The sequence below is a fragment of the Pinus tabuliformis genome, chromosome 1_2 (genome assembly GCF_031772625.1).
Source record: "Pinus tabuliformis cultivar Carrire ecotype Pingquan chromosome 1_2, CPIR1, whole genome shotgun sequence".
Classification (NCBI taxonomy): domain Eukaryota; kingdom Viridiplantae; phylum Streptophyta; class Pinopsida; order Pinales; family Pinaceae; genus Pinus; species Pinus tabuliformis.
The window spans coordinates 152,543,591-152,568,779 of NC_142298.1; the positions used below are offsets into that span (position 1 = coordinate 152,543,591).

The 25,189-nt window shown below is 36.3% G+C and overlaps 1 pseudogene; it reads left to right on the plus strand.

The window, feature by feature from the left end:
• Positions 1–76: 76 nt before the first annotated feature.
• Positions 77–21,987, plus strand: LOC149204966 (uncharacterized; annotated as a pseudogene).
• The last annotated feature ends 3,202 nt before the right edge of the window (positions 21,988–25,189 follow it).

Below are 25,189 nucleotides of genomic sequence, written 5' to 3' on the forward strand. Positions count from 1 at the left end.
TTCAGTACCCCTCTTGCATGACAGACATATATAAGTACAGGCTAGGAATAGCGATGTCCTTACCAGATACAGTTAATTGAAGCTTTGAAGTCTTTTCCATGGGGTCTAGTAATATAGACAGTGATCAGGAATTCCTGTCTCTGCATGAGGAAAAGGGAAAGGAAGAGAAAGTAGAGGTGTCATTAGAGGATATAATAGATGAATATGTTGGTGGCTTTGGGTATGCACAGCTTAACCATGCTTTTCCGGTTTCCCTTGCTTGGCTTTTTGATGCCCAGCACACCTTGGTTACCATTTTCGCAGATAAGCAGCCTGCCTGGCGTTGTGTTGCTCATCAATCCCAAGTTTTGCATGCAAACATGAATTCCTGCACTAAGCAGAGTTCTATCTGTGAGATGGATAAAAGCTTGTGGGAATGGGTAGGAGGAGACAATACTTCCATTATTGCAGAGTGGGGTCTGGTTTGTGGAGATAAATTCAAAGCAGGACTTCCTGCATCCATGTTCATATGATCTTTTCTAGGTAATGTAGAAATTTATTGAATGAATGGAATTGGATTTCCTGCTGCTTTTCATAGGATCTTTTCTGGGTAAAATGTAGAATTTTATTTGATGAATCAAATTATCTATGTTCTTCATAGGAATTTTTCTATTTTATTTTATTGACAGAATCAAATTCCTATTGCTAATTTGATTAGTTTTTAGTAGACAATCTTATCAATCTTGCACTTGGTTTCAACTGACTATGGAGTGAATGTAACCAGCATTGGACCTTCACCGCCCTTTTTCACATTCACTTTTCTGAAAGAGAAATCTTACTTACTGGCTACATAAGGATGGCCACCAGGCATGTATGCAGGGCTTTGGCTGCAAAACAAGCATGCAGCCTGTGGTATATACCCAAAATATCTTCGTTTAATCACAAAGCTATGACTGCCTTGATCAGTGATGCAGGAGCATCTGACTAGGGAGGCCACAGCTGGACAAGCTGTTTTGATTAAGTTCACTTTTAGTTAGTTTTATTTTTATTTTTAAATGAAGGCTGTTACTGCGAATGTTTTTATTTATAAACTAAACAGTAGTTAGAATAGGATTTGTTTAAAATAAGTTAGAAATGAAACTGAATGAAACTGGAAAATAACTATAATGTAGCTAAGGGTGGTTCCTCAACAGTATGAGGCTGCCAACAAGCATAAATAGGCAACCCAGAATCAAAAGTGGGGTTGCTGCCATCTAGATGAAAAAAGGAAAGAAAGCATAACTCTAAACAATATATATATATATTATTTATATATATATATTGAATTAAAGAAAGCTTACAGGTATTCATTGTTTCAGAAGCAACAAGTATAAATTACCGTGCATAGCAATTAAACAACAAATTGTGTGATTAACATTCAAACTGCGCACCGAGACTAAAAATATCAAATACGACAGAGCCAAACCATCTAGGTACAATATCAAATACATACTATTTGATTTAAATTAGAAATTTACAATATATATATATATATATATATATATATATCATCAGGTCCACAGAAGTACAGGACAAAACTTCCAGATTCCACACAGGCCTCAAGACACAGAGCCCTCAAAAAATAACCAACAGTCCTTCATACAAACGAGATAGGCCGAGGAGGGTTTCCACAACCCAGATAGACCAAAGCAGTACACAAACGAAACAACAGACACGACAACCAACAACAGAAGGCCGAAACACATTCCCAGAACAGAAAACAAAATCGACAGGATGGGCTCGTTGCACAAGAGGCAACCAAGTATCGACAAACCAACAAACTGAAACCCCAAGGGTTAAACAACTATAGCCTGAAACCAAAATGCAACCACAGAGCGCAGTCAAGGAAGGACCCTACTCGATTTAAGCACATCGGACCCAAATCTTCAAGGACGAGACCACAACGTTTCATCCCCGAGAGCTAGCCCCTTGCAACCACAACAAAGAGGAGAGGGATACCTGCACAGTGACAAGAAGATTGTCAGAGAGGAAGCATAGCTATATAGCACACAACAACACCAGAGAAAAAACAAGGAACTTGACCCACGATGAATACCTGAAGGGGAGGCCGGACTCCACAACCGAGCCACGAGTTGAAACCCAAACCTGAGCGCAACCAACGACTGAAGTGCCATGATACCACAGCCTACTCACCAAGAGCAAGGCTGTTAATAAAAACTACAGGAAGGCGAAACAGTGGAATCGGAACAGGGTTTTTACCTGTCAAATAAGCAGCCAAGCCATCGACGAGAGTAACAGGCGGAGGGCCTGTGAAATGCGACCAAAACCCAGTTAGAAAACATCACCTGCAAGTTGTAAAAGAATCATTCACAGACAGTCGAAATAAGGCATACCTAGAATGACAAACCAAACCTGAGACCTCCACGGAAAACCAGGTGTACAACAGCCACCAGGTCCAACGAAAAACATTCATATAACTAGCAAACGATAGAGGACCGGAACCAGAGAAGAACCAAGAGGATAGCAGGCAACAGAGACCCATCTTCTTCCAGAGCCGAACCAGACGAGCCATAGAGGAACGGAAGCATAACTCAAATGAACAAAAACGCAAATGTGCCTAGGTCAAACCATACCATAGATGTCGTGCTCACACAAAACGAGACCAACCTCGGGCTGGATGCGCATTGAAGGCGCCATAAACCCTCACCAAACCTCAGTGTGTGCTAGCGCGAGAAGGACCAAGGACGGGCCAGTTGCCACGTAAGTCTTGCCACGCAACCGTCTCGGGATTGCCATCAAATTTTGGTATCAGAGCAAGTTCTTTTCTCAAAAGAAAAAATGGAAGTAGGAAGAAGAAGTCAACGTAGAGCTACCAGGAGAGTAGCCAATGAAGGGTTGCAAGAAGAAATCAGGATCCTAAGTGCCCGATTGGCAGCAGTGGAAGCAGGGAGGCGTAGGGATCCAGAAGGTGGTGATGACAGTGAAGAAGAAGTTGCAGCCACGACGGATGGGTCAGACGAAGAGGGACCAGAGATAAAATTATTGAGATCAATTTTGTTGGAAAGTAGCAAGCCAAAGCCAGAGCTTTCGAATTATGATGGCAGTTTATCTACGGAGGTATTGTTGGATTGGATTAGTGAGTTGGATAAATATTTTGAGTGTGAAGAAATCAGTGAAGATAAAAAGGTTAGGTTTGCAGCCACCAAACTGAAGGGACATGCAGCACTGTGGTGGGACAGTGTGTAGGCAGAAAGGAGAAGGTCAAATAAACCATTGATCAAAAAGTGGAATAGGATGATTGCCAATATGAAGAGTAAGTTTCTACCCAAAGATTATCAGATTGCTCTGTAAAGGCAGGTGCAGAACTTGAAGTAAAGAGCAATGACTGTGAAGGAGTATACGAAAGAATTCTATAGAGTAAACCTGCAAGCGGGTTATGTTGAAGATACCCCGGAAATGACAGCAAGGTTTGTGAATGGCTTACGGATGGAGATACTAGATGAGATTAATATTCTTTCCCCCAAGTCCATAGAGGAAGCCTATCAAAATGCTTTGAAGGCAGAAGAAAAGATCGCTAGAAAGCAGAATGCGAGACGAGGATGTTGATCTGGCAGAGGAAGAGGACAATCTTTTGGTAGAGGTAGAATTATCAACAAAAATGAAGAGGGCAGCAGTTCAAAAACTGCAGGACCAACTGAAAAAGAAGGTAACACTAGAGGAGAAAGGCCTTACCAACAAGGAAGAGGTAATGGCAAGAGGCATAGGAAATGCCTATCAGTGTTACATGTGTCACAAGTGGGGACACAGGTCTTTTGAATGTCCTAAAAGTGATCAAGTAGGGCAAAGAGGAACATATGTTGCTCAACCGGAAGAAGCAGAGGCACTGCCACAAGAAGTGGAGAACATGCCTGAAACGGGAGAAGCCTTAGTGTTAAACAAGGTATTGTTGAAACTGGCTAAAGAGTTAGCTGACCAGACACAATGGAAAACACTGTTCCAAATTGTGTGTAAAGCACATGGGAAATGCTGCAAATTGACTATTGACAGCGGGAGCACTGACAACCTGGTAGCCACTGAAATGGTAGAAAAATTGGGTTTAAAAAGATTGAAGCACCCAACGCCATACAGGGTGTCTTGGTTACAAAAAGGACACCAACTGCTGGTTGATGAGCAATGCGAAGTGGAGTTTCACATTGGTAGGTATAAGGATAAAGTAACTTGTGATATCATGCCGATGGATGTGTGCCATATACTGCAGGGCAGACCATGGCAATATGATAGGAAAGTTGTCCATGATGGGAAGACAAACTGTTACAAGTTTGCTAAGGATGGGATAAAGCATACGCTAGTACCCATGAAAGAGGAGGATACGGCAGAAAACGGTGGAACAAAAGCATTACTATTAGGAGGAAAAGAGTTTCTACAGCAGATTGGAGATGATGAGGTAAAATATGCAATTGTGCGAAGGCCAAGAGCGGTTCTAATCCATATTGAGATTACTGACTTACTTGAGGAGATATAGGATATGCTACAGGATTTTAGTAACATTGTGGTGGATGATCTACCAAATAAATTGCCACCAAAAAGGAGTATCAGTCACCATATTGATTTCATTCCAGGGGCTAGTTTACCAAACAAAGCTGCTTACTGGATGAGTCCAAAGGACAATGAAGAGATCAGGAAGCAGGTACAAGAGTTGTTGGATAAAGGGTTGATTCGGGAGAGTTTAAGTCCTTGTGTGGTCCCAACTGTTTTAGCTCCCAAGAAAGGAGGTGAATGGCGGATGTGTACTGATTCTCAAGCAATTAACAAGATCACTATTAGGTACAGGTTTCCTTTACCACAGATGGACAACATGATGGACTGTTTGAGTGGAGCGGCATATTTTTCGAAGATTGATTTGAAAAGCAGATATCACCAGATTCGGATTCGTGAAGGGGACGAATGGAAGACAACTTTCAAGACCAATGAAGGCCTGTATGAATGGTTGGTCATGCCATTTGGACTGAGCAACGCACCCAACACATTCATGCGCTTGATGAACGAGATGCTGAAGGAATAAATTGGAAAGTTCGTGATTGTATATCTAGATGATATCCTTATTTTTAGTAAGACAGAGGAAGAACATTTCCGACATGTCAGGTATGTCCTGGAAAAGTTGCAACAAAACAAATTGCTGTTAAATTTGAAGAAGTGTACTTTTTTAAAGAAAGAATTGATTTATTTAGGATTTGTGATTTTGGAAAACGAATTAAAGATGGATCCGGAAAAGGTTGCAACCATAGTTAGCTGGCCATCCCCCAGGAGTTTGTTTGAAGTGCGGAGTTTTCATGGGTTGGCGAGTTTTTATCGAAAATTTATAAAAGATTTTAGTGGGATTTGTGCACCCATGGTGGATACCGTTAAAAAGGCAAATCAACCTTTTCATTGGACGGAGTCAGCGGAAAAGAGTTTTCAGCTGCTGAAAAAGAAGATCACCGAAAGACCAATTTTGAGGTTGCCAGATTTCAACAAAATTTTTCAAGTTCGTTGCGATGCCAGTGGGACAACCATTGGAGCAGTACTTAGCCAAGAGGACAAGCCAGTGGCCTATTTCAGCGAGAAGTTGAATGAGAGTAGGCAGAAGTATACGTCTTATGACAAGGAATTTTATGCAGTGGTCCAAGCACTGAAACATTGGAGACATTACTTGATGGCGAATGAATTTGTTTTGTTTTCAGACAATTCTGCATTGCAGTATGTTATGCAACAGCACAAGCTGAACCATAAACATGCGAAGTGGGTGGAGTACCTCCAGAGTTTTACATTTGTATTGAAACACATCAGCGGTCAAGCCAACAAAGTGGCAGATGCGTTAAGCAAGAGAAATTTGATTTTATAGGAAAGCAGAGTGCAAGTGTTAGGATTTGAGCATCTTAAGGATCTATATGAAACAGATGCAGACTTTAAGGAAGCATATGAAGCTTGCCAGAATCCGTTGTTGAGAGACAACAGTTCATGGCTAGACTATAACATACAAGAAGGATTGTTGTTCAGGGGAGGACAGTTGTGTATTCCAGAATGTTCGATGAGGGAAAACTTAATCTAGGAAAAACATAGTGGGGGTTTAGCCAGACATTTTGGCATTGATAAGACTTTGGATCAAGTGAGCCACTTCTATTATTGGCCAAAAATGCGTAGAGACGTACAAAGATTTGTGGCTAGGTGTAAGATGTGTCAGCTTGCGAAGGGACATAGTCAAAATACAGGATTATATACACCCCTGCCTATTCTGGATAGACCATGGGACTCAGTCAGTTTAGACTTTGTCTTAGGTTTGCCAAGAACACAGAAGGGGTTCGATTCAATCATGGTGGTGGTGGATCGCTTCACCAAGATGGTGCATTTCATTCCCTGTAGGAAGACCAACGATGCCACACATGTAGCACACTTGTTCTTCACAAAGATTGTCAGATTACATGGCTTGCTGAAGTCTATTGTTTCAGATCAGGACGTGAAGTTCATAGGTCATTTTTGGCGGACTTTGTGGAAAAAGCTAGATACCAAACTAAACTTCAGCTCAGCTTATCACCCACAGACTGATGGGCAGACTGAGGTGGTGAACCAAAGTCTGGGGAATCTGTTACGTAGTCTGGTTGGTGAAAATTCACAACAATGGGATCGCGTACTTGCACAAGCATAGTTCGCTTATAATGATTCACCCAACAGGAGTATGGGCAGAAGTCCTTTCCAGATCCTATACGGGATGCACCCCCGTGGTGTGCACGAGTTATGGGATTTGGGTCGGTTGGAACGAAGGAGTGCTGATGGTGAAGACTTCGCGAAGGTGATCAACGAACTTCATGAACAAGTGAAATCCAAATTACAGGACAATAGCCAAAGGTATAAACATAAGGCAGATTTAAAACGGCGAGAAGTATAATTCAATGTAGGGGACCTGGTACTGGCACATCTACGCAAAGAAAGGTTTCCCTAAAGGCAAATGTAACAAATTGAAACTGAAAAGAATAGGACCTCGTAGGATACTGTGAAAGTTCTCTGCAAATGCATATGAACTGCAACTACCCCCGGGTATAGGGATCTCGCCCATCTTCAATGTGGCAGACCTGTACCCTTACATTACTGCTAATGTGGAGGACAGTTCGATAGAACACACGAGACACCCAGGGAGAGACTGAGTCATGGGTCAAACAGATGCCTCTAGCCAAACCTCTAGAGATCGAACAAATCTTGGATACTCAGGTGGCCAGGTGGACTTGACAGAAAGAGTACTTATAGTACCTAGTCAAATGGAAGGACCATCCAATTGAGGACAGTTCTTGGTTGGATGCAGGCCAGATTCAAAGCATCGGGTACTCGATTGAAGAGCTCATGGACAGGAGCCATGAGATTCATTCACCTTGGGAGCCTGATGCAGGAGCATCCGACTAGGGAGGCGACAGTTGGACAAGCTGTTTTGATTAAGTTCACTTTTAGTTAGTTTTATTTTTATTTTTAAATGAAGGTTGTTACAGCCAATGTTTTTATTTATAAACTGAACAGTAGTTAGAATAGGATTTGTTTAAAATAAGTTAGAAATGAAACTGAATGAAACTGGAAAATAATTATAATGTAACTAAGGGTGGTTCCTCAATAGTATGAGGTTGCCAGCAAGCATAAATAGGCAACCCAAAATCAAAAGTGGGGTTGCTGCCATCTAGATGAAAAAAAGGAAAAAAAGCATAACTCTGAACAATTATTATTATTATTATTATTTTCTTTATGAATTTAAAGAAAGCTTATAAGTATTCACAGTTTCAGAAGCAACAAGTATAAATTACTGTGCATAGCAATTAAACAACAAATTGTGTGATTAACATTCAAACTGTGCACCGAGACTGAAAGGATCAAATACGACAGAGCCAAACCATCTAGGTACATTACCAAATACATACTATTTGATTTAAATTAGAAATTTACAGTATATATATATATATATATATATATATATATATATATCATCAGGTCCACGGAAGTACAGGACAAAACTTCCAGATTCCACATAGACCTCAAGACGCAGAGCCCTCAAAAAATAACCAACAATCCTTCATACAAACGAGATAGGCCGAGGAGGGTTTCCATAATGCAAATAGACCAAACCAGTACACAGACGAAACAACAGACACGACAACCAACAATAGAAGGCTGAAACACATTCCCAGAACAAAAAACAAAATTGACAGGATGGGCTCGTTGCACAGGAGGCAACCAAGTATCGACAGACCAACAAACTGAAACCCCAAGGGTTAAACAACTATAGCCCAAAACCAAAATGCAACCGTAGAGCGCAGTCAAGGAAGGACCCTACCCGATTTAAGCACATCAGACCTAAATCTTCAAGGATGAGACCACGACGTGTCATCCTCGAGAGCCAACCCCTTGTAGCCACAACAAAGAGGAGAGGGATACCTACACAATGACAAGAAGATTGTCAGAGAGGAAGCATAGCTATATAACACACAACAACACCAGAGAAAAAATAAGGAACTTGACCCTCGGCGAATACCTGAAGGGGAGGTCGGACTCCACAACCGAGCCACGAGTTGAAACCCCAACCTGAGCACAACCAAAGATTGAAGTGCCATGATACCACAACCTGCTCACCAGGAGAAAGGCCGTTAATAAAAACTACAGGAAGGCAAAACAGTGGAATCGGAACGGGGTTTTTACCTGTCAAATAAGTAGCCAAGCCATCAATGAAAGTAACAGGTGGAGGGCCTATGAAATGCGACCAAAACCTAGTTAGAAAATATCACCTGCAAGTTGTAAAAGAATCGTTCGCAGATAGTCGAAATAAGGCATACCCAGAATGACAAACCAAACTTGAGACCTCCATGGAAAACCAGGTGTACAATAGCCACCAGGTCCAACGAAAAACATTCATATAACTAGCAAACGATAGAGGACCGGAACCAGAGAAGAACCAAGAGGATAGCGGGCAACAGAGACCCATCTTCTTCTAGAGCCGAACTAGATGAGCCACAAAGGAATAGAAGCATAACTCAAACGAACAACAACGCAAATGAGCCCAGGTCGAGCCATACCATAGACGTCGTGCTCACACAAAACAAGACCAACCTCGGGCCGGATGCGCATTGAAGGCGCCATAAACCCTCACCAAACCTCGGTGTGTGCCAGCGCAGGAAGGACCAAGGACGGCCCAGTGGCCACGTAAGTCTTGCCACACAACCGTCTCGGGATCGCCATCAATCAATGTTTAATATGGTGTACTTGAACATTGTACGCTGTTGTATCTATATCCAAAATCTGTTGATTCAATATGTGTGAGATCGCCTGATCATCCATAGAGTTAATTTTTTCAATTTGTCTAGTTTGATTGAATTGAATTTTTTAATTTTTATCTATTGAGCCATTTACATTTATATGTTTTTAAAAAATTGAATTTTTTAATTTTTGTCCTATCAAGGAATGTAGGTTAAATTTTAATTTTGTAGGATACATAATCTCTTGAAATTTTATTTATATATTAAATTATAAGATTTATGAGTTTATATGTAGTGGTGTAATTTTATATTTATAGTTTTAATAATTTTTTGGTATCCAAAACTACCATATATTTATTTAATTTTTATGGTGTTTTAAAATATCTGTAATATAATTGTATTTGTTTTATTGATAGATTTATTATGTAAGTTTTTTGTTCAAATTTTTTGAAAACACAAATATTTCTTATATTTAGTTTTATATTATATTTAGTTTTAATTTTATATTTTTTCATTTCTGATTTTTTATCATTATTAATGAAATATTAATTTTTTTTTATCATTATTAATGAAATATTAATTTTATTATATCTTTGTTAAACATAATAATTTTATTAAAAAATTATTATTTCTTATCTTTATTCTCTTTTACTACAATTTGAAGAAATACTAAATCAATCATAGTTCTAAATTCAAATACTAAGTCGAGCATAGTTCTAAATTCGAAAGGTGAATACATTTTGGAATCCAATTAGTATCTATTATACAGGTTGGCCATCCAAATTGTGGGTACCATTTCTAGCTATTGAAAGAAAAATGTGTTATATGCAAGGAAAATTTTAAAAAACATAAATCTGAAAAATCCAGGAACAAGAACACAATGCACAATGGTATCAAATCCATGCCACGAAATATTATAAAATTAGTTGTTAAACCAAATTGCCAATTATACAATAATATCATTTCAAAATAAATCACAAATATTCTATTGCAAAGAAATATTATAAAATTAATTGTTAAAGCAAAGTGCCAATTATACACTAATATCATTTCAAAATAAATCACAAATATTCCATTGCAAGAAATATTATAAAATTAAGTATTAAACCAAATTGCAATTATACAACAATATCATTTCAAAATAAATTACAAATATTCCATTGAAATATTTGAAAAGCAAAGCCATAATGACTAGAAATTGTAGATGGTTGTTAAAAAAATTCAAGTGACATAATAATTTGCATGGTTCAATCAAAAAGTAGTTGGTTAATATTTTACATGGTTCAATCAAAAAGTAGTTGGTTAATATTTTATGCAAAATTAGATGTTGTTTTAATATTATATAAATAAAAGCAATTAAATGTTGCTTTTACAGTATATAAATAAAAGCAATCAGGAATTTATTCTTATACCTATTTTCCTTTTTTTTTTTTTTAATTTTTTATATCCATTTTCATTTTTTTTTAATTAATTATTTCCATTTTCATTTTTTTTCCTAATTCCTTATTTAATTTATTGATTATTTCCCTAAATAAAATAGTAATTCATATTTTTTACAAAATATTTATAGTATATAAATAAAGGCAATCAAGAAATGTATTCTTATACCATTTTCATTTTTTCCCAATTCCTTACTTAATTGAGTGATAGTTTCAATCAAAAAAGTAATAGTTCATATTGCAAAACTAAATGTTTCCTTTATAATATATAAAGGAAGGTAATCCAGAAATTTATTCCTATATCCATTGAAAGCAGAGAAGCAACTTGCAATCTTATTTTTATTTAGTCTTTTTCTCTCCAATTGTCTTCTCCCTGTAATTGTTTTCATTCTTGGAAATGGAATCTAAATTTTTATAAACCTCAACTTAATCACAAAGGTTGTGAATATGAGAATTTTACATATAAAATAGAGTTTGCATTTGTTGTTTCATGACTAAAATTTAGGATGAAAAAAGTATTGTTACTTATAAAGTATTGTTATTTTTTTATAAAGTATTGTTGTTTTGTACAACAATGATGTCAATTTTAGTTGATAATTTGGTTTTTTGGGAAATTTAATTCTTTTAAAGTGGCTTCTATTCCTCAACCCCTCCCAATAAGGTTTGAATCTGTGACTTAGTGGAGAATAAATTCTACACAAACTAACTCTCTCTATAAGGTTTGAATCTGTGACCTAATAGAGAGTAAACCCCACACAAACCAACTAATCTACATCAAATAAATATAAAAAAACACCCTATACAAAAACACCCTATACAAAAAGACACCCTACACAAATCAACTAATTTACATCTTTTATATATATATATATATATAAAGTTAAATTAGTATGATTAAAAAAATTTAACTAGATTTGAGGATTTGATAGAAATTAAAAATTCAAATCTTAATTTTTTTTTAGAAATTAAAAATTCCTTATTTAATTTATTGATTGTTTCCATCAATAAAATAGTAATTCATATTTTTTCCAAAATCTTTATAATATATAAATAAAGGTAATAATATATAATTTATTCCTATACCATTTTCATTTTTTTCCAATTCCTTAATTTAGTGATGGTTTCAATCAATAAATAGTAGTTAAAATTGCAAAACTACAGGTTTCCTTTATAATATATAAAGGAAGGGAATCCAGAAATTTATTCTTATATCCATTGAAAACAGAGAAGCAACTTGCAATCTTATTTTTATTTAGTCTTTTTCTCCCTAATTGTCTTCTCCCTGTAATTGTTTTCATTCTTGGACATGGAATCTAAATTTTTATAAACTCAACTTAATCAAGGAAGGTTGTGAATAAGAGAATTTTACATAAAAAAAAATAGAGTTTGCATTTGTTGTTTCATAATTAAAACATAGAATGAAAAAAGTATTGCTACTTATAAAGTATGGTTGTTTTTTATAAAGTATTGTTGTTTTATACTTGTAAGATGTCAATTTTAGTTGATAATTTAGTTTTTTGGGATTTTAATTCTTTTAAAGTGGCTTCCATTTCTCAATCTCTCCCAATAAAATTTGAATCTGTGACTTAGTGGAGACTAAATTCTACACAAACTAACTCTCTCTATAAAATTTGAATCTGTGACCTAATAGAAAGTAAACCCCACACAAATTAATTAATCTACATTAAATAAATATATAAAAAAACATCCTACACAAATCAACTAATTTACATCTTATAAATATATAAAAAAGTTAAATTGGTTTGATTATTTAACTAAATTTTCAAGATTTCACAAAAATTAAAAATTCCAATCTTTAAAAAATATAAATAGGTTCCTATCCACCAACAAAACAATCTAGCTTCACAACTAATCTGATATGGATGTTGATGTTGTAAGCAGATAAGGATGGTTTGTTTCTTCTCAAAAGCTGAAACGATTTCTATATGATCAATAACTAACCTTGTCTGGAAACCAACATGCAGAGTCAGCTTTTCTGGGTCGCTTGACAGATTCGTGGTTAGGCAGAATTTTTTTTTTGACCCTGGCATGCCTGTTAGCAGCCACCACAGGATTTCTCACCGCCCTTTCTCCAAACTTCTGGATATACGCCCTGCTGCGTTTTGCAAATGGATTTTCCCGCTCAGGCATCGGAACCTGTTGTCTGGTATTATCAACAGAATCAGTTGGCCGGAGATGGAGCGGCTATACGGATTCTTTTTCTTCACAGCAGGATTCCTGGCCCTCTCCGCCATGGCATATGTCACCCAATCTTCCTAGAGGCAGACATATGTATTGATTTCTGCACTTCCCCTGGTCTACTGCATTGGAATCCTGCCATTGATTTCAGATTCCCCAAGATGGCTGGCAATTAGAGGAAGAACAGAGGAGTCCATGGAGATTTTGTCAGATATGGGCAAATTGAATGGGAACAGAGTCCCGGACCATATTGTGATAGCCAGGGATATGAAATCGCAAGAAAGTAGCACAGGCAAGAGCCTCCAGTTTTCTCGTTGGGCTCGCTGGAGGATGATTCTAGTAATGACAGTAGGGGTAGGAATTGGACTGGCTTACTATGGGATCCAGCTAAATGTGGAGAATCTGAATTTTGATTTATATTTTACAGTGGCTTTCAATGCCTTAATGGAGATCCCGGGTGTTTTTGGTGGATCTTTGCTGTTGGCTTGTATGGATCGCAGAATTCTGGTGTCATCGTTTTGTGTTCTCGCTGGACTTTCTTGCGTAATCTGCACGCTGTTCCACCAGTCTGGTGATGGATTTAACTTGAGAGGGTTTTCCTAATTACCTTAAACGCCAACCAAGATCTACTCCTTTGTAAGAAATTGAAATTAATGCACAGCGGAACTTACTTTCCATCCTCAAAGGTTCCTGGTCTTGACTTGAGTTATTGGCTCTTGAATCCTTCCAAGAGCTTGCAATCCTTCCAGTCTTCAATGGAGCAGACAATCTTTATGAGTTGATTGCAAGCCTTGGAGACTCAGCCCTTTTATAGCACTGCAAAACCCCAATCCTAGGGCAGCCTAAAATTTAGCTGAAACAAGTCTGTCTGAAATTTCAGATTGATTGAAATCAATCAATCAATCAGATTTTGATTTCCTTATTCAGCTCAAATTTAATATTGCTATTTATTTTAATCAACTATAATCGGTCCATTAACAATTATAATTGATTAACATTAATCTACATGTATTTGTATCCAAATCCTTATTTTTAAATACGTTTAATGCCATGACTTAATTAATCACATTATTTGGCATATGAATGTAATCTTGCTGACAGTAATTGACATCATAATCATGATGCACGTATGTCCAACTTAATTATTGCAATTAGACGTCTCTAAATCCAACAATCTCCCACATGGACAAGTGCAACCTTTTGATTATATGTCCTTAACTTTATTGCATGCAACTTTTCTGTCTTTACTTATCGTATTTCTTAAACAATTCCGTCCATCAATTATGCTAACAAAGGACTTAAGCGGCATTTGTCACATTTATTCGCAACTAAACTGACATAAATCACGCTGCCAACATAACTGAATGACATGAATCTGATTTGGACATATAGTTTAGAAATTACACGCAAGTGTGATTAGACGTGCCTATTTCTAATTGAGTCACCTTTACTTTACTGTATGAGGCCAAAAACTTAAACTTTAAAGAAAGAAATAATGAAATTGAAACTGAATGCAACTTGTATATATCGTCAAAATTGTTTACAATTGCATTACATAGAACATCAAAAAACAGAACTTAAAACATATTCAGACTCCCACATTTTTCTAATTATCCTAAACAGATATTACACCCATACAAGCAACATGTTGGTGAAACTTCTTGGGTGGTAATCCTTTAGTAAGAGGATTCGCAATCATGGAGTCTGTACCTATGTGTTTTATACATAATTCATTATTTTGCACTCTCTCTTTTACAACCAAAAACTTAATGTCAATGTACTTCGACTTTGACGAACTTCGGTTGTTGGATGCGTATAACACTGCTGAATTGTTGTCACATAATAATTTGAGTGGTTTCTGAATAGAATCCACAATTTTCAGACTTGTGACGAAGTTCTTCAGCCATACGCCATGATTAGATGCTTCAAAACATGCAACAAATTCAGCTGCCATAGTGGAGGAGGCTACCAATGACTGTTTAGCGCTCTTCCATGACACAGCACCACTTGCCATCATGAAGATGTATCCTGATGTTGATTTCATGCTGTCGACACATCCTCCAAAATCAGAATCGGTGTATCCAATGACCTCGAGCTGTTCCGATCTCCGATACGTGAGCATATAGTCCCTTGTTCTCTTTAGGTATCTCAACACTCGCTTGGCTGCCTTCCAGTGTTCCATACCTGGGTTACTCAAATATCTCCCTAGCATTCCGGTAATGAACGCAATATCCGGACGCGTGCATACTTGTGCATACATGATGCTACCCACGGCTGAGGCATAGGGAATATCTTTCATGAGGTTTTTATCTAAGTCAGTTTGGGGACATTGTTTCAGACTAAACTTATCTCCTTTTGATATAGGAGTATCTCCTGGTTTGCTGTTTTGCATGCCAAATCTTGTTAGAATCTTATCGATATATTTCCTCTGGGATAACCTCAGAATACCTTGAGATCTATCTCTAAGTATTTCAATCCCTAGAACAAATGATGCATCACCAAGATCTTTCATTTCAAAGTTCTTAAATAAAAAATTCTTAGTTTGATGCAACATGTCTTTATCGTTACTGGCAAGCAATATGTCATCTACATATAAAACCATGAAAATAAATTTACTCCCACAGAACTTAAGGTATATACATTCATCTACTATGTTAGACTCAAAACCAAATGAGCTAATAACTTGGTGAAACTTATAATACCATTGTCGAGATGCTTGTTTTAGCCCATAGATAGATTTCTTAAGTCTGCAAACCATAGACCCTGCATCACCTGATACAAAGTTTTCTCGCTGCTTCATATAGATCGTTTCATCAATGTCACCATTGAGAAACGCCGTCTTTACATCCATCTGATGAAGTTCTAAATCATAATGTGCTACAAGCGCCAATATAATCCTTAAAGAGTCTTTCGATGAAACTGGAGAGAAAGTCTCTTTATAATCAATGCCTTCTTTCTGTGTGAAACCTTTCGCAACAAGACGTGCCTTGTATTTTTCAACATTGCCTTTAGAATCCCGCTTAGTCTTAAATATCCATTTGCAACCAACGGGTTTCTTGTCTTTAGGCAATGGAACGATATCCCAAACGTCATTGTCATACATAGATTTCATCTCTTCATTCATGGCATTAATCCACATTTGAGAGTTAGAGCTTTCCACAGCTTGTTTGATATTAACAGGATCATTTTCAAACATGCCAATGTCAAACTCATGTTCTTGAAGATATGCATAATCCTTTGATTGTGTAGATCTTTTCTCTCTAGTAGATCTCCTAATTGGCACAGGCTCTAGATTTTCTTGAGGTTCATTTACAACTTGATCTTCAACAGGAGGAAGAACATCATTACCAACTTCTGACTCTCCCACAGGCCCTAGGCCATCAACATTTGTCATGTCAATGTGAGGGTTTGGGTTGGGTTCAGGTCCATTTGTGTTCTCTATTCCATGTTGAGTTTCTAACTGAGTTGTTTGGGATGATGAAGTTTGCACATTGTCAAAAGATGTATTTCTAAACGCAATCGGAATTTGAACAAAACTAGGACTTTGGTCCATAGTCTCATTCGCATTTGTCTCTTCTTCTTCAAAAATACTATCTTTTGTCATATCTCCCCCCACTAACTCATTATCCTCAAAAAATTTTGCACTTCCTGACTCGAAAACTGTATGTTCTGTTGGATTATAGAATTTGAACCCCCTAGATCGTTCAGAATAGCCTATAAAGTAACAACTAACGGTTCTTTCGTCCAGTTTCTTTTTGCTTGGTTTATAAGGCCTAGCTTCACATGGACATCCCCAAACTCTCAAATGATTCAAGCTAGGCTTGCGCCCAACCCATAACTCGTAAGGGGTCTTGTTAGCTGCTTTAGTAGGCACTCTATTAAGTATGTATGCTGCAGTCTTTAAGGATTCTCCCCACAAATTCTCAGGTAGAGTTGTACGAGCAATCATACTTCTCACCATGTCTTTAAGGGTGCGATTTCGTCGCTCAGCAACACCATTCATTGCAGGCGAACCTGGCAACGTATACTGAGGCACAATTCCGCATTCCTCTAAGTATTTTGCAAAGGGACCTTGACGTTGTTCTCCTGATCCATCATAACGACCGTAGTATTCACCACCACGATCAGAACGAATGGACTTTATACGTTTGTTAAGTTGTAACTCAACTTCAGTTTTGAACTTTATGAACACGTCTAATGCTTCCGCCTTTTCTTTTATTAAGTAAATATGACCATATCTTGAATAATCATCTATGAATGTGATAAAGTAACGGTCACCATTTCTTGTAGCCTTTGAAAAAGGACCACAGATATCCGTATGAATCAATTCTAAGACATCATTACACCTTTTTGCATCATACTTACGTTTATTAGTTTGTTTTCCCTTTATACAATTTACACAATCACTTAAGTTTGTAAAATCTAAAGGTTGGAGAATTTCATTAGACACAAGACGTTCTATCCTTTTCATAGAGATATGTCCTAATCGCTTGTGCCATAATGTTGCAGATTTCTCGCAAGTTAATTTACGTTTTCTATTATCTATATGCAGTGCCTCTGAATGTGAAGTGTCTATATCTAGAAAATAAAGATTATCATAAGAAGACAGGATACCAGAAGCAAGAAGCTTAGAATCTTGACACAAACTGAAATTTCCATTACCAAATGAACATACATAACCATTTTTGTCCAAATAAGATATAGAAATTAGGTTCCTTCTGAAAGATGGAACCACTAAAGCATCAAAACTTAAATAAAATCTTGTCTTACATAATAATCTAAATTTTCCTATGCTTTCCACTTCTACTTTATTGCCATTTCCTACGTAAACGTAGCGCTCTGCCTCACTTGGCTTGCGATGGCTTAGGCAACCCTGCATCGACATACTGATGTTAGTCGTTGCACCTGAATCTATCCACCAAGTATATCTAGATACAGAACTTAAATTAACTTCAGAACAAACCAAAGCAAGAGACATACCTTTCTTTGCCAACCATGCATGATAGTTGGTGCAGAATTTCTTTGTATGTCCTGGCGCTTTGCAGAAAAAACAGTTCCTTTCTCCTGCTTTCACAGAAGTATCTTCCTTCTTGCTTTTCTGCGCGGCATTGTTTGCAGCTACCTTGGTAGGTCCCTTTTCCTTGGCAGTAAACTTGCGCTTCTTGCCTTTACCCTTAGGATTAGATGTTACTACATGAGCACTTTCTCCCTTAGTCATTTTCTGTCTCTCTTCCTCCTGCACCAACCGAGCCTCAAACTCAGGTAATGTCCACGTCTCTTTTTGACAATTATAAGTCATCTTGAATTGACTAAAGTTAGACGGGAGAGACAGAAAAATGAACTCAATGAGAACCTCATCAGAGATGTCATAATTATGCCCTTTCAAGGCACGTTGAAGTCTTGTCATCTCAATAACATGCTCTCTAACCCCTTCTTTTCCCTTGTATTTTATTGTTGCCAACTTCACAAAGAGTGTACTCACATCAGTCTTTTTACTCTTTGTGAATTTTTCTTCAAGGGCCTTAAGGTATTCAATAGCGCCTGTCTCTGTATCAGGTATGATGCCTCGAAAAGTCTCATGGATCGTTTGCTTCATCACCATTATGCACATGCGATCTGAATGCTCCCATCTAGCAATATCAGCCTTCTCTTGAGGAGTTACCTCACTCTCTTTATTAGGCTTGGGGCGATCAAATCTCAGTGCTGTGTCCAATTGCATGATCCCTAAGACTAATTTCAGCTTTTCCTCCCACTGTTTGAAATTGTTCCCCATGAGGGGCTTAATCTGACTTAGACTTAACATTATGTTTGGATCTGAAAAATTCAAGAACAAGGAAATAATTTAGATACGATGCATCACGATTTAATCATAATTCTAAAATCTATCTAAAGGCATGTGTAAAACTATTTGCTCAATTAAAACTTTAGCCAAAACACCATTCAGTAATGAAACACCTTTGGGTGCAATCATTACATTCAGGCAACCCTTATGCACCAAACAACTTAGCAGGCGCCAACCCTCCTTTGGGAAAGCTAACACCCACGTCCATTGCCAGCACGTTACTTCAACTTGTCATGAGTCATCCTTGCAATCGTCTTACAGAGAGCGGTTCGTTTGCGAACATCAATGCTTGACTCATGCGAAAACAACACATGTATACCAAACACCGTCTTTAGTTAGATTCCAAAATTATGTCTAAAACCTAATCTAGGACGTACCTATAGAATCCACTCGTCCTATATAGAATACAGTATCTCATAACTCTTTTAAATTTAATATGTCAACTATATTCATCAAAATAATTATTAGGTTTTAGTAAAACTTTAGCAGTTTCTACAATGATTACCTTTTAGAAATGCTTCAATAATTTATTTAGAGAATATTAAATAATTTATGGTTGCCATGATTAGCATCATTGTGATCAAATCCAAATTTAGTATTATAACAATAATTAACGTTAATACAAATTTTTATGCCATAATTAGCATTATTGTGATAAAATCCGAATTTGGTATTATATCAGTAATTAACGTTAATACAAATTTTTATGCCATAACTTTGAAGATCAAGGTTAACTCCATATACATAGCAGACCAAAACTAAGAACCAAAAGTTAACCCATTATCCAGGTTAACCAAAAGTTTCGTTAAGTTAACATTGAATCGTTAAGTGAAAAAATTAACCCGTTATTAAGTGAAAAAGGAGATTAATCCTATAAAGAAAAAAAAACTTCAAAAAAGATTTGTAAATGAAAACCTCCTTTTTTTTTTTACTTAACGAAATTGACACATCAACATGGTTAACCTCACGTCCATGAGAGATGAGAGATCGAATCCCTTAAAGTAAACATCTTTAAAATGATTTGAACTGAAAACCCTTTTTCTTTTTACACGGTTAAAATTTACTATTCTAAAGATTTGATTTTGATTACATTGCTTGATAAATCAACGCCACAATGCTCTGGCCATTACAATCATTAATTCACTTATATAGATCCTTCTTTCAATTCACGCCTGGTAAAATTTTTTTTTTTTATTTTTTTTTTTATATGTCATTCTGATAAATCGTATATACAATTTATACATACAGGATTCTTTAATTCTTATTCAGAATTCTTTAATTCTTATTTAATTTATACAAGAAACAAACAGAATAAATCGTATAACTTATTCAGAATTCTTACAAGAAGAGAACTAAGAAACCATTGATAAGTCGTATAATCTAAAAAATAATGGCTGCAAAATAAACTTTGAAATCCTTACTAATATCGATTTGTATTTATGATTTTCAGAAGTTTGCCTTCCTCTCATAAGGGGGTTATTTCAGGCTGCTGTTTAAGATTTTCGGCCCTGTCAATGTTTCTGGGCATCGGGCCATTTGATTGGGTCTGTTTCCATATGCTTTCTGGACCTTTAATTATCCGCATATCCATATAACCGATAATAGGTTAACGGGAGCTCTTTGCAAATAACCGACAAAGCATTTTTATCTGTTGCATTTTTGGCCCACGTGTATTTTGATTAATAGTTAAGGCTTCCATGAAGACTGACAGTGGTTAATAAACCCCAAGGCTCACAGGTTCCTCCCAGAAGGTAGCATGTATGCAAGAAACTTTGACGACTGAGGAAGACAAAAAAGACAGCCACCACACGAGCATAGAAATCCTTCCCAAAACAGTGAAAATCAAAAGAAAGACACAAAACACTAAAACCCATAGATTTCCAATATATGCAGGAATCATAAACCACCAAAAAAAAATCTTCAAATGCAGAGAATAAAGAAAATTCATAAACACTACTGTTGAAAAAACCATTATATTCAGAAAGGTCAATGTATTCCCAACAATACGAGAAATGGGATAATTTATTCTAGGGTTCGATCCACTGTTTCGTTCCAACGAACAAGTTCAAGACCAGATGAATAAAAAAGAGACTGTTATTCCATACGAAACAAAAAACAGTTAATCTCCAAAAATCAAGCACGGATTCTTACAGAAGGGGGCTCTGATACCAATTGATGGATTTAACTTGAGAGGGTTTTCCTAATTACCTTAAACGCCAACCAAGATCTACTCCTTTGTAAGAAATTGAAATTAATGCACAGCGGAACTTACTTTCCATCCTCAAAGGCTCCTGGTCTTGACTTGAGTTATTGGCTCTTGAATCCTTCCAAGAGCTTGCAATCCTTCCAGTCTTCAATGGAGCAGACAATCTTTATGAGTTGATTGCAAGCCTTGGAGACTCAGCCCTTTTATAGCACTGCAAAACCCCAATCCTAGGGCAGCCTAAAATTTAGCTGAAACAAGTCTGTCTGAAATTTCAGATTGATTGAAATCAATCAATCAATCAGATTTTGATTTCCTTATTCAGCTCAAATTTAATATTGCTATTTATTTTAATCAACTATAATCGGTCCATTAACAATTATAATTGATTAACATTAATCTACATGTATTTGTATCCAAATCCTTATTTTTAAATACGTTTAATGCCATGACTTAATTAATCACATTATTTGGCATATGAATGTAATCTTGCTGACAGTAATTGACATCATAATCATGATGCACGTATGTCCAACTTAATTATTGCAATTAGACGTCTCTAAATCCAACATCTGGAACAGGGGTGTCTGTGTATCGCAGTTGGGTTCAGCTGATTTCAGAGTCCATTGGTTTCAGGTCGGTGTCGCTGGCCTTTGATGTGATGTATATTTACAGTGCGGAGCTCTTTCCTACCCAAGTGCGCAATGTTGCTGTCTCGATGGTCAGGCAGGCGCTCATGTCTGGTGCAGCATTGGCGCCCTTGCTGGTCATATTGGGCCGCATCAATGCATCCCTTTCGTTTCTTGTTTTTGGTCTGGTGGCAATTGTGAATTGGGACTGTGTGTCTCCCTAAGACCAGGAATCACCCCTGTATGAGACGTTGGAGCAGCAAGAACAGCTGTATGATTCACTGCTCCGAGGCGAAGGAGTTGCAGCAGAGCATCGGCCAAACTTGGAATTGAAGCCAAATTTCTATCGTCATCGCCGAGATGGAAGTATAATCAGCAGTTGGGCATATGGTGATAAAATGTCCAGTAATATTCATATTAACCAGATAAATTATTCTTTTCAATCCGTTATTATTATCTATTTTTTTTATAAAAGAAGGTCACAGTTAAGTTAGATACTAAATTAGTGTATGTTATTTTTTATTTTTTTGTTTTGTAAGACAAGACAAAAGGTTCATTTTTACTAAAAATTTAACTACTAAATTTACCAAAACATAATAGTCGCTCTAATTTTTAAACATACAACTTCTTAAGAAAAACACACTCTTTACCATTAAACTCACTCAACCTCTATATATATATATAAAATATAAATTTAATACCATTTTATGAATGAAAAAACCTACAATCCAGATTCCTTTTACACCTTGCGCTTATTTCCTTAAAAAACTTTTTCGGAGACACGAGAGATTATGTAACTCCTTTGCAGATACAAAGGGCCTTTGTACTGTATATTTTATTAATGCAATTCATTTGTTATCCTTGTCGGCAGTATACATGTAAAATGGGTATAAGATGGTATTGAGTTGTAATTTTATTCTAGATTATTTGGGAATTTTGATCATAAATAAATAAATAAATAGATTATAGGATATTTAGGAAATTTGATGAAAAAATTAAATAATGTAAATTGGTAAAGTGGAATGACAATAATAGGAGATCAATTTATATATCACTTAAATTATTAAAAATTTATAAATTTTTTTTGTTTCTTATAGATTAATTTTTTTTTTTCATATATATAGTTTTGTTTTGTTTTGGACTATAATTATATAATTGCTTTCAACCCAGTTTAGTTAGTAAAGATGTTGTAATGTAATGTTTAATATTTTGACTAAGTTAAATTACATAAAGTTAAAAAAATGAAAATAAAAATAACCCTAAAAAATACAATAATAATAAGAGTAAAAATGGCCAATGGTATTGAGAACGCATGGTATTCATGTGGAATATAGCCTATTTAAAGGGAGAGATTAAACTAGCATAGTTCCATCTTAACTCCAGACCTATCAGACTAAAGGGATCAAATCTTTTGATATGCAAACCTTTTTTCGAGTGAAAAGAGATTTGATCCCTTTAGGCGCTTGGTAGATCGAGTTAAGAAATCTATGACTCAGCAGGTAACTTTTGGTATTTTATCACAAATAAATAGCTCAAATTCCGGTGGAAATTTCTTTGAAATCTGGGCGCTTGGTAGATCGGGAGTTAAGAAATCTATGACTTAGCTGGTAACTTTTGGTATTTTATTACAAGTAATTAGCTCAATTTCCGGTGGAAATTTCTTTGAAATCTCGGGGCTTGGTAGATCCGGAGTTAAGTAGCTCAAATCCCAGTGGAAATTTCTTTGAAATTTCGACGCTTGGTAGATCTGGAGCCGGAGTTAAGAAATCTATGACTCATCCGGAGTTAAGAAATCGCTTGGTAGATCCGGAGTTAAGAAAGAAATCTATGACTTAGTAGGTAGATCCAGAGTTAAGAAAGAAATCTGAGTTAAGAAAGAAATCTATGAATTAGTAGGTAGATCTGGAGTTAAGAAAGAAATCTATGACTCAATAGGTACATCTGGAGTTAAGTAGCTCAAATCCCAGTGGAAATTTCTTTGAAATCTTGGCGCTTGGTAGATCTGGAGTTAAGAAAGAAAAGGTCCAGAGCTGGAGTTAAGAAATCTATGACTCATCCGGAGTTAAGAAATTGCTTGGTAGATCCAGAGTTAAGAAAGAAATCTATAACTTAGAGGTAGATCTGGAGTTAAGAAAGAAATCTATGACTCAGTAGGTAGATCCGGAGTTAAGTAGCTCAAATCCCAGTGGAAATTTCTTTGAAATCTTGGCATATCCGGAGCCAGAGTTAAGAAAGAAATCTATGACTTAGTAGGTAGATCCGGAGTAAATCTATGACTCAGTGGGTAGATCCGGAGTTAAGTAGCTCAAATCCCAGTGGAAATTTCTTTGAAAATTTTGGCGCTTGGTAGATCCAGAGTAGGAGTTAAGAAATCTATGACTCATCCAGAGTTAAGATATTGCTTGGTAGATCCGGAGTTAAGTAGCTCAAATCGCAGTGGAAATTTCTTTGAAATCTTGGCGCTTGGTAGATCCAGAGTTGGAGTTAAGAAATCTATGACTCATCGAGAGTTAAGATATTGCTTGGTAGATCCGGAGTTAAGTAGCTCAAATCCCAATGGAAATTTCTTTGAAATCTTGGTGCTTGGTAGATCCAGAGTCAGAGTTAAGAAATCTATGACTCATCCAGAGTTAAGATATTGCTTGGTAGATCCGGAGTTAACAAAGAAATCTATGACTCAAGAGGTTTTCTTTGAAATTTCGGTGCTTGGTAGATCCGAAGTTAAGAAATCTATGACTCAACAGGTAAATTTTGGTATTTATCACAAGTAATTAGCTCAAATCCCAGTGGAAATTTCTTTGAAATCTATGACTCAACAGGTAACTTTTGGTATTTTTTCTTTTCTTTTCTGGGGAGCTAGCCGTCCTCCTCTCTGTAGCCTGGGTCACTATGTCACTACAGGGAGATTCAAACCTGGATCTCTCAAGCTTCCATGATTTCACTAGTCTCGAATTACCAACTGAACTGTCCCCAGACTAAAGTGGAAATTTCTATGCCTCTGCAAAAGTAACTTTTGGTATTTGATAACAAGTAATTAGATTAAATTGAGGTGGAAATTCCTATGCCTCACCAAACAACTTTTGGCATTTGATAGCAAGTAATTAAAAGAAAATTGCATGTGAGTTGTTTATGAAATATAATTCATTTTTATTTTGTAAGTTACATATTTTCTTAAATTTTTAAAATTTTTTAATTAAATTTTACTATGTAACTTTCTTATGTTCATTAAATTTCCAAAATATTAGAAAATCCATTCTGATTTCTATTTATATTGTTAAAACTTTATTTAAAAAAACAAGAAAATAGATTAGTGGTGACTTAAAACTCCTTTCCAAGTTCTGGCAAAGACCCTTATCTCATTTTTTTTCATAACTTTGTTCTATAGATTTCTATTGATATCAAAAGGTTTTGCATTGCAAGTTACTCAACAAACCTCAAAAAGACACCCAAAAGGACCCTATCCCATTGTTTTCAATGGAAAAGGTTGCCTTAGTGTCAATCCTATCCCATCTTGTTTTTATCGAAAAGATGACTTCAGTGCCGATTCTATAGGGGGATTATGTTCAGACACCATGCACCATAACAACACAAACATAGAACCAAAATTTCTCAATTCTATGGTTAGGGGAAAACAT